Source organism: Dromiciops gliroides, chromosome 3 (assembly GCF_019393635.1).
Source record: "Dromiciops gliroides isolate mDroGli1 chromosome 3, mDroGli1.pri, whole genome shotgun sequence".
NCBI lineage: Eukaryota > Metazoa > Chordata > Mammalia > Microbiotheria > Microbiotheriidae > Dromiciops > Dromiciops gliroides.
The window spans coordinates 42,392,132-42,403,378 of NC_057863.1; the positions used below are offsets into that span (position 1 = coordinate 42,392,132).

An 11,247-nucleotide genomic window follows, 5' to 3' on the forward strand; every position below is an offset into this window, starting at 1 on the left:
ACTGGAGGGAAGCGCCGGGGCCGCTGTCCCGCCTCCCCCACCGGGCTCTTCCGTTCCGGTGTGGCGGTGGGGAGGCTTCGGAAGGAACTTTCGCACTAGGGAGCCAAAGCAACTGCTGTACCCCGTGGGATGGTGTGTAATTTAAACATATACTTGTATATAATATCATACACAATGTTATGGAATACACCGACATAATACCATACAATACATATCTAATATCAAATGCTATATTGATACAATACGTAATCGATGACGTGGAAGGCAGCCGGCTTGTTAAAACTTAAGCATTCTATTTAAAATTCTCATCTCTGGGGCAGCTACGTGGCGCAGGGGATAGAGCACCGGCTCTGGAGTCAGGAGGACCTGAGTTCAAATTCGGCCTCAGACACTTGACACTAGCTGTGTGACCTTGGGCAAGTTACTTAACCCCAGTTGCCTCACCATGAATGAATGAATGAATGAAATTCCCATCTGCCAGCCCAAAGTAGACTTCTTGCCCGCTTTGACTCTACAGGATCTGTTCATCAGACTGGCTTCACCTTGTTTGTACTTGGACCCCTTTAGTGTGCTAGGAGCCCCTTCCCATAATAAGGGCATACGACTTAGAATGTAAGCTTCTTGAGGGCAAGGTCTGTCTGACTTCGGTTTGTGTGTCCCTAGAGCTTAGCATTGTGCTTTCATGTCATAAGTTCTTATTAAGTGCTTGCTTGCTTCCTCCCTCCCTGTTTCCTCCTTCCTACCTTCCCTCCCTTCCTTCCATCCTTTCTTCCATCCATCCTTTCTTCCTTTATTCATGAGAAATTAATTATACTGAAATAAAGATGTGATTTTTTTTTCCCCACCTGAGTTCTCAGATTCCCTGAAATTTCTCCATGGGCTTTCATGTTAGGAACTTCTGCTCTGGGGTCTGAGGGGGAGCTCCAGTTGTCTCTCTGTGCTCCTTCCCTGATTCCCACTTCCCAACCATATGTATCGCAGTCCTGCAACACTCTTGAGTATGGCAAAAACAGATTAAAGTGTAACTGGGAAACAAAAATAAATTAGAACGTTGATAGTGTTAATACATGGTTTTCTAAGTCACCAGGTAGCTGGCAGGGATCTTTGTGTATGGTTTAGTGATTTTCTACTTGAGTTTGATACCACTGATGCACACGAAGTCCTCATGCTCGTCATCAGTGATATATGTCAGCCTTTCTTCTGTCACCTTGTAGCTCTTCATTGTCCTTTGGACCATCTACAGTTTTGATTTTTTGGGAACCATGTTGTGCCAGGATATATGTTCCAAATCCAAATCTCCGTAGGAGAGCAGTGGTGTCTTCAGCTCTGGGCAGACCATACGTGGAATACCTTGCTCTGTTCTAAGGTTCAGGAAGGACATTGATAACACTGGAGAGGTTCAAGAGGAAGGTAACTAGAACAGGGAAGGGCCTTGAAACTGTGTCTTATGGACATCTATTGAAGAAATTGGGATGTTTAACCTGGAGAGGAGAAGACTCAAGGGCTCCATACATGGTGGCTGTCTTCAAATACTTTAAGCACCATGGTGTGGACCCTAAAGGGCAGAAGGAGAAACAATGGGTAGAATGGGCAGATTTATACTTCATGTCAGGGAAAACCTCTCAGCAATTAGATCAGTCTCAAAGTAGAATGGCTCCTTGGGAAGTCTAGAGGCATAGGAAGAGAGCCCATGAAAGGTATGGAGGCAGGAGATGGAAACAAAATAGAAAGGAGACCTGTTGGCTGGAACTTAGGGCATATTGGGAAAGTGATGTGAAATAAGTCTGGAAAGATAAGCTGGTGATAGATTGAGATGGACTTAAGTGGCAAACAGGGTTTTATCCTAGAAGCAATCATGGGCTGATCTATGGTTAGGAATATCAATTTGGCAGTTGTATAGGTGCTGCATTGGAAACTGGAGAGACTTGAAAAAAGGAGACCAATCAGGAGGCTATTGCAGGAGTCCTGGTGAGAGATGATGAGGCTCAGTGACCAGATGAGTGAAGAGGAGATGGTTACAAGAGACCTTAAGGTAGAATTGACAAGACTTGGTAACTGATCACAACATGAAACAAATGTAGAAAGTAAAGAGTGGAGAATGACTTAGAGAGTGTAATCCTGAGGGGGTGAAAGAAGGGTGGTGGTATCATTGACAGAAATAAATTGGGAAGAAGGGGGTGATTGAGGGGAAAGGGTAATGAGTCCTGTTTTGGACATGGTGAGATGGAGATGCCTATAAACCATCTGGGTGAAGGGGTCTGCCAAGCACTTGGTGTTGTGGGACTGAAATTCTGGAAAGAAACGTAGGCTGGATGAAATCTTGGAGAAATAGGCCCATAGGATCATAAATTTAGACATAGAAGGGACATTGCAGTTCATTGAGTCCAGCCCTATTGATTTACAGATGTGGAAAATGAGGTGCAGTCACTTTCATAGAGATGATAATTGAGCCTGTGGATCACAAACTGAGCACAATGCTTTCCATCTTATGTTAAGCATTAGCTCACCACTCAAAGGACCTCCTTGCCATTCTCCACCCCCCTGCAATGACCCCCTCCACAAGACATCTGTTCAGGGAGATGTCAAAGGTTCCCTGATATCAGGAAATTAGCTTGATCATCCAGGTCAGGATATCTTGTCTAATCAGGCAGCTCTTTCAACTTCTTCTTCCAATCTCCTTTTGCCTGAAGTCTTTGTCTGTGTGGGTAGGGAACTAAATATTGTTGTTCTCTCATTTTTTCAATCTTGTTTGATTCTCCATGACCCCATTTGGGGTTTTCTTGGCAGAGATACTGGAGTGGTTTACCCTTTACTTCTCCAGCTCCTTTTACAAATGAAGAAACTGAGGCAAACAGGGTGAAGTGACTTGCCCAGGGTCCCACAGTTAGTAAGTGTCTGAGGCTAGATTTGAATTTGGATCTTCCTGGCTCCATTATATTTGTCCTTTTCCCTAGCACAGTGCATGGCACATAGTAGGTACTTAATAATGCACCTGATTGACCTCTCTTCAGTTTTTTATATTATTGACCACTCTCTCCTCTTGAATACACTCTCTTTTCTAGTTGTTTGTGACAGTTCTCTTTCCTGGTTCTCCCACCTGTTTTACCATTCCATCTCAGACTCATTTTTTTGAATGATCACCCACATCCTGCTCCCTTTGCCTACCCAAGGATTCTGTCCTGGGTCATCTTTTCTTTCATTACATTTTCTCTTGATGATCTCATCAGCTTCCATGGGCTTGTGGGAGATGCAGGAATAACAAGATTCTACAAGATTCCAGGGTAACTAGCTTATCTTGGGGTTTATTGGGCAGCTGGGTGGCACAGTGGATTGGGGAGGTGGGTGGATCAGGAAAGGCTACATGTAGGGGATGGCATTTGAACTAGATTTTCAAGGAAACTAGAGATTCTAAGAGGTGGGAAAGAATTCTAGGCGTGGGGTGGGTGTGGGGACAGCTAAGGGGGGAAAACGGACAGAAAAGACCACTAGATTTAGTGATTGAGTGATGCTTGGTAACCTTGGAGAAATAGTTTTAGATAAGTAGTGGGCTCAGAATCAGTACTGTAAAGTGCTGAGAAGTAAGCATGAGGTCAGGACAGAATGGCAAGGAATGTGGATTAGGACTCTTCCTATGAAGGGTAGATGAAATCTCATATCATAATTGGTTCCTGGCCAGGAACCAGAGAGTGCTTTGGGAACCTTCGGGGATTATCTGGGTACCTAACACATGCACAGAAAGGACATCAGGATTTCTTGCTCCAGAAGCCTGGGGACTCTACCATGTCTGGTTTGTGCACCTGTCTGTCCCTAAATACACAGCACCTTAAAGAGACACCATCTAAATATACCAGTGATTAGAACCACAGGAGGTGCCTACTCACATTCATAAACCTAATGCCAGAATGGAGCAAGTGAGCACTCTATATATCGTAGACCCAGCTACTGTTACTTTATTCTCCTTTCCTTCAAAGTCCTACTCCAGTACCTTGAATCATTTCCACTAGTTAATGCCAATCTAGGCAATGAAGTCATTGAAACCAGCTGGGAAGTGTCCCAGTACTTAGTGGAAACAGTATCCTTCAGTTTCCAGGATTGAATCCCAGCAGGCTCCTTCCCTGCCTGAGGAAGCATTGCTCAAGATTAGATGAAGACCTTATGGGGCACAGGTGCTGTTTTTATCACTGCTGCTCAGCTCCTCAAAGACAAGGGGTTCAGAAGAGAAAAGAAGATTTTGGAAGTGAACATATGGTTAAGAAGATGGAATCTAAAAATGGGATTTAGATTTCTGGACCATGACTTAAATATAAGAATGACAGGCACCTGACCAGGTATGGAGTATCCTAATAATGACTACTAAGAACATTTGTATCTGAAGTCTTGCAAATCTAATCAAAAAGGCTTTAAATTAAAAAGGAAAAAGAAGGGGAAAAACTGTTGATATATGTTGTTCTTCCGTCATGTCCAACTCTTCCTGACCCCATGGACCAAATTATGGGATTTTCTTAGCAATGATACCAGAGGGGTTTGCCATTTCCTTTTCCAGTGGAATAAGGCAGACAGAAGTTAAGTGACTTGCCTAAAGTCATACAGCTACATAATTGTCTGAGGCTGGATTTGAACTCAGGTCTTCTTGACTCCAGACCCAGTGCTCTATCCACTGAGTTACCTAGCTACCCTACACACACATACATACACATATACCCCATGTACACACATTTATACATATACTTGCATGTGTATATATATATATATATATATATATACACTTATATGATAAGTGTATGTGTGTGTGTGTGTGTGTGTGTGTGTAGCAAGGAAGACCAGGGTTCAAGTCCCACATCTGGCCCATATTGATGTGACCCTGGGCAAGTCACTTATGAGTGCTTTAAGAAACTCTCTAAGACTATACTATATATGTTGCAGAATAAGTGCTGAACTGCAGCTGAGACCCTACATCAATGAAATCACAAGTTCAGTCCCCATCCTATATATGTGTCTAGGACAGTTGTGGAGGTAGGTGAGGTCACTGGCATTTGAGTATCCATTGAACTCAGGACACTACCATTGCTGTCTGCTCCTAACAGGGCTGGGGGAACAGCCAAGACCAATATGAGAAGTGTGTCTATGGATCAATATAAGAAAACTGATATATGACATTTGCTTGTTTCTTCTCTCCCCTTTTCGGCTTAGGAGAACATATTCAGTCCAAAGGTTATGTATCGGGTGGCTAGGTGGCGCAGTGGATAAAGCATCGGCCCTGGATTCAGGAGTACCTGAGTTCAAATCTGGCCTCAGACACTTGACACTTACTAGCTGTGTGACCCTGGGCAAGTCACTTAACCCCCATTGTCCTGCAAACAAAACAAAACAAAAACAAAGGTTATGTATTTTTTGTTTTTTTTAGTGAGGCAATTGGGGTTAAGTAACTTGCCCAGGGTCACACAGCTAGTAAGTGTTAAGTATCTGAGGCTGGATTTGAACTCTGGTATTCCTGAATCCAGGGCTGGCGCTCTATCCACTGCACCATCTAGTTGCCCTGGTTATGTATTTTTTAAAGTTCACTTCCATTTCTGTTCAATTAATATAGAAGACTAAGATGAGATCCAGGTGTGACTGACTATAGCTATTTCTGATTTGAATGTATTTCATGATTGGGAATGGGATATAAGAGAGAGAGGGCAAATGACTAGCATGTCACGCAGAAAGAGAATGAAATAGAAGAAATAGACTCTGTTGGAGATTGCTAGGATCTTTTCTTCTTTGTGGCCCACTAGATGATGGGATAGTGGATAGAATGCTGGGCCTGGAGTCAGGAAGATTCATTTTCCTGAGTTCAAATCTAGCCTCAAATACTTATTAGCTGTGTGACTCTTGGCAAGTCACTGTACCCTGTTTGCCTCAGTTTCCTCATCTGTAAAATGAGCTGGAGAAGGAAATGGCAAACCAGTTCAGTATCTCTGCCAAGAAAACCCCAAATGGGGTCATTTCATAACTGAAAATCACTGAATATTGAACAATTTTTTCTGGGAGCTCAGGAGCTAAATCAAAGAAACTATTGATTTATTTTTCATAACTTTGTTCAAATTTCCCTTAGGAAGCAGGTAAGCTTATCCCTGGTTTCTTGTCTGATGGGGAGTCAGGGAGAGCAGGTCATGTGATTATCCCTAATGTTCTACTTTAATTCCAGACGCAAGAGTGGTGATTAGAGAGAAAGTCACAACCAGTTGGAAGAAAAGAGAGTGGCTTTGAAAAAAAATGGTGATGACCAAATTCCAAAGGTGGGAGCAAGAGGAAAGAGATTTAAGAGTTTTAATCCTAACCTGGGAAAATCTTTTTGGCTCATGCCAATAACCCCTAAGAAAGACATAGGGTTACAATCTTGGAAGGCACAAAGAGGGGTATAATTTTCAGGAATAAAGTTAAGCACCCCTCTGAACTGTGTCCAGGTTAGACCATATCTGTTCAGTTCTGAATACCACATTTTAAAAAGGACACTGATAAGCTAGAGCATGTCAAGAGGATGGGGAATCAAAATGGTAAAGGTTCTTGATGTCATGCCATTTAAGGATTGGTTGGAGGAACCAGAGACTTTTAGCTCAGAGAAGAGAAGACTTAGAGTGGATATCAGCTATTTTCAAACTTTTGAAGGATTATCACTTAGAAAAAGGATTAGGCATGTTATGCTTGGTCTGAGAGGCAGAGATGGGAACAATGAGAAGTAGCAAAGGGGCAAATTTCAGTTTGATGTCAGAATAAACCTCCTAGCAATGAGATCTGTCCAAAAGTGATGCTGGAAGAGAGAGTAAGGTTGGCACTTTGTGCAACTGCCTCCCTGAAATCCAATTCATGAGCAAGTCAGGGCATCATCCATCGCTCACTGTTTTACCCCAACATCATGATGTCATTGGTCCTGTTTGAAAACAAAGGATCAACAACAAGAACAACAACATGATTTCAATCGTTCTTGAAGGCATCTTTGTATCCCAACATAGTACCTGCTCCACAGTAGGCACTTTATACATTTTTAATAAACAAATGAATAAATGATGCCCTACAGGCACTTCCAAACTCTAAATCTGTGATCTTCTCGTACTTGTTTAGTCCAAAGGATAATTGGAAGGTCAGTCTGAGAAGGACACTGTGTATACCAGGAACAGATACTTTTGGGGGGGGGCAGGGCAATGAGGGTTAAGTGACTTGCCCAGGGTCACACAGCTAGTAAGCGTCAAGTGTCTGAGGCTGGATTTGAACTCAGGTCTTCCTGAATCCAGGGCTGGTGCTTTATCCACTGTGCCACCTAGCTGCCCCAGGCACTTTTTTCAAGGAATATTCCTCTAACCACTTTCATCTAACTACTTTCAAACTCATGAACTTCTTCTTCTTCTTTTTTTTGGTGAGGCAATTGGGGTTAAGTGACTTGCCCAGCGTCACACAGCTAGTAAGTGTCAAGTGTCTGAGCCCAGATTTGAACTCAGGTCCTCCTGAATCCAGGGCTGGTGCTTTATCCACTGCATCACCTAGCTGTCCCACAAACTCATGAACTTCTTCTAACCACAGAACTAACTTTCTGTCCATTACACAGGACAAGGATACTAAATACTAATATTAATACTAATATGAGCTTTATCACTAATACTAATACTAACATTATTACTGAAACAAACACTAATTTTTAATACTAACAGATATTAATAATACTAATGAAAACACAAATACTAATAGTTACGCTAATTTTAATACTAATTCCAACTCTGATACTAATATTAATACTAGCACCAGCACTAACGTTAATATTAATACTAATTCTAGGGGCAGCTAGGTGGCACAGTGGATAGAGGACCGGCCCTGGATTCAGGAGGACCTGAGTCAAATCCATCCTCAGACACTTGACACTTACCAGCTGTGTGACCCTGGGCAAGTCACTTAATCCTCATTGCCCCGCAAAGAAAGAAAGAAAGAAAGAAAGAAAGAAAGAAAGAAAGAAAGAAAGAAAGAAAGAAAGAAAGAAAGAATATTAATACTAATTTTAATTGCTTTCAATGTGTAGAGCCATAGCAGAAAAAAATCAAAGCCATGAAATAACATCCCCATTGCCCTCTGTTCCTGCGGTGCTTCCGAAGATGCTTTCAGTTATTGGGGTAAAGATGGATTTCAATCCCAACACTTCTACTCAATGACAAAAACCAAGTCATTTGATCCACTAAATGTTCAGCATAAGAGAATAATCAAATTTAGTGACTTATTTTGCCACCATTTCTACCTCAACTCCCTCTAACTCACATTAGATATCCCTTTAAGGTTTGTAAAGTGCTTTACATACGTTGTCTCATTTAAACCTTACAGCATCCTAGGTTATCATTCAGGTGCTGTCATTATTCCCATTTTATAGATGAGGAAACTAAGGCTTCCGGAGGGAACTTGCCCAGGCTCACATGATGTCTGAGCTGGGAGCCCGTCTCTCCTTCCAATTCTGGTCCAGCCAGTGAAGCCTCCAGTCCCTCTTTCCAAGCATCTCTCTCCTTCATCTCTGTCCCTTTGTTTTCCAGCTTCCGTTCCTCAGCATTGTTGCTTTTCTGCTCTGCATAAATGGAAGCCTCCCTGCTGGGCTGTCAGCAAGTGGAACTGACCAGGGACACCGTCAATGTGAGAGGCTGGAATGCCGAGAGGCTGACAGACGAGTTTGATGACTTGATTGCTGTCGATGGCAGCTTAACGAGGGTGAAATAGGTGGTCTGCAACTTGTTTGTGAGGATTATTAATAACATCGTGTCATGTATTAATAACATCATGTCAGATAGAACAAAGCTGTCCTCAAGGGTCTGTCTGGAGAGTCCTATTTGAAGCCATGCTGTTTGGGAGCTGGATGGCAGGGGTGCTGAAGAGGGGATGGGACAAAAAGCTCTTGAGCATCTGGCTACAAGTTCAGCATCAGCTGCAATCGGGAAGACCAAATACTGCAGTCAGAAACAACATTGATGGCTAATAGAAAATAGGGACTTGTCTCTGTCTCAGGGAATCTGGTCTAGCCAGCTTGAGGAAACCATCCTGATCCTGAAATGGGCATCCTTGTAGTGATTCCCAGAGAGAAGCTGTGACCAGGAACAGGAGCAGTTGAATTTGGCAGCATTTGGTCAGCATTTTCACAAAATGCTGGAGTTGGAAGGGACCAGGCATCTCCTCTGCAACATTCCCAGCAAGTGGTTACTCAGTTTCAAATCAATCAACTAACCAACATGCACTTATTAAGTACCTACTGTAACATGTACCGTTAAGGATCCACATTCTGTTGGGGATGAGTCATGATGGAAATAAGACTGGACATGGAGTCAGAGTTTTGAATCCCTGCTTTGTCATTTTCTAGCCCCTAGTTAGAATAGTCCCACCTATCATTAGTTGTTATCCAATTAGAGTTGATTGCTACTCTTTGGAACACCCATTTTTGCAAGGGCATATAACCTGTGAGTCCACTGCCATGATTGTTTTTGGTCCAAGAAAGAGATAGCCAAAGGACCATTTCTTTTATTTTTAAAATGCTAAAATTACTAATACAATGATTAATTACTAGAAATTATGTCTCTTGAAGTTTTTAAACATCAAAAGAGGGAGGCGTCGTCTTCCTCAGTGGGGTGAGCAATGATACCTAGAGTATGGAGTAAATGACATCATTTAACAAGCTCTCATTTATTCAGCCCTTATTAGAGATTTTCACATGGACATTGACTATTTGTCAAAAATACTATAAAGGAGATTCATGTATGGTGGTGGATTAACTGAGGTCCCTTCCAACTCTGAGTTTCTGGGTCGGGGGACTTAACAGGAAAGAGAGTTCAAGGGTTTGATGCTCTCAGTATTTTATGGGCTGTGGAATAATCATGATAATGAAGGGTTTCAGGAGTAAAATGCATCCGTTAAGAACCATATGATATGCATAAACTAGCTGATTTCCAATTGTTCCACAAATTGATGGGGGTAGGACCTAGTTGAGGGCAGAGAAAGGACTGATTCAGTGCTTAAATACTGACATTAATTAAAAACACATACTTAGGCTAATAGGATCTTAGACCTAGAACTGAAGAGATCTTGGAAGCCATTTAGTTCAACCTCCTTATTTTACAGTTGAAGAAACTCAAGGAAGTCAAGTGATTTAAGTGCTCAAGGCAACCAGAGGACCTGAGACAGGATTTGAATCTAGGTCCTTTAGCTTCAGAGTCAGCACTCTTTTCACTATATCATGTTTGTGCCTGTCAAGATAAAAACAATTAATTTCATGCAATTAAGTTAATTTGCAAAACCACCATTATTCTGCTCACATAAAGTAAGCAAAAGAACTTAAAGACTTTTTTTTTTCAAGCCTTCCAGTGCCATTGAAGATCCAAAATAAGTAAAAGGAGCCTTCCACAAGTTTATACTTGAATGCTTCAATGGGTCATTGATATGGTATAGTAATATGATTATAATGATGGCCAGAGTTTGTATAGTTCTTTAAGGTTTCCAAAGCAATTTAGGGATATCATTTCCTTTGCTCTTCCTACAAGCTTGTGAGGTAGGTGCTAGTATTATTCCCATTTTACAGATGAGGAAATGGAGACAAAGAGATGTTAAGTGACTTGCCCAGGGTCACATGGATTGTTAGTGTCTGAGGTCAGATTTTAACATAAATACTGAAAATATGGCAGAATAGGAATAAGTAATCCAGTCCAGTTTTTCCCCACAACCACTTCAACAAAGACCTAGAAAAAACACCAGCTATGAATAGAAATCTGAGGAGAAAACACAATTTATTACTTTCCTAGCAAAGTCAGCTTAGGGAGACAGAAGTCTTTAGGTACTAGAGAACTGTGTCTATCCAGGAGGGTTCTATAGAACTTTCCAACTTAGGAACAGAACTGAGGCCTTCAGCAGTGTACTAAGACAAGGGGTCATCCCAGATCCAGCATGGAGGAGCCTGATACTCTTTAAGGTGGTCAGAACAGTTAGTAACTTTTGTTGCTTAGGACTATTGTACCACAAATTGAGTGTGTACTAAGGAGGGGACTTGTGCCTCAGTGTGACCCTGCAGATTCCTTCCAGCTAACTGATGGACACTGGGGTCAGGGGGAGTTGAGTAGAGCTCAAAGTAGAGACAGGTCAACACTCGAGTTGTCTATAAGCCATGGAGCTTGTCTGTGGTCAGGAGTATGCAAGGCTCAGATTAGAAAGGCAGCGATAAGACTTTTTTCTTAGATCAGACCATTTTGGGCATACTAA

The 11,247-nt window shown here is 42.0% G+C and overlaps 1 long non-coding RNA gene across 1 annotated transcript; it reads left to right on the forward strand.

The window, feature by feature from the left end:
- Nucleotides 1-60: 60 nt before the first annotated feature.
- Nucleotides 61-9,568, forward strand: LOC122751195. The gene is made up of 2 exons (XR_006355777.1): nucleotides 61-132; nucleotides 8,547-9,568. It is a non-coding gene; the product is annotated as an uncharacterized LOC122751195 (long non-coding RNA).
- Nucleotides 9,569-11,247: the final 1,679 nt, after the last annotated feature.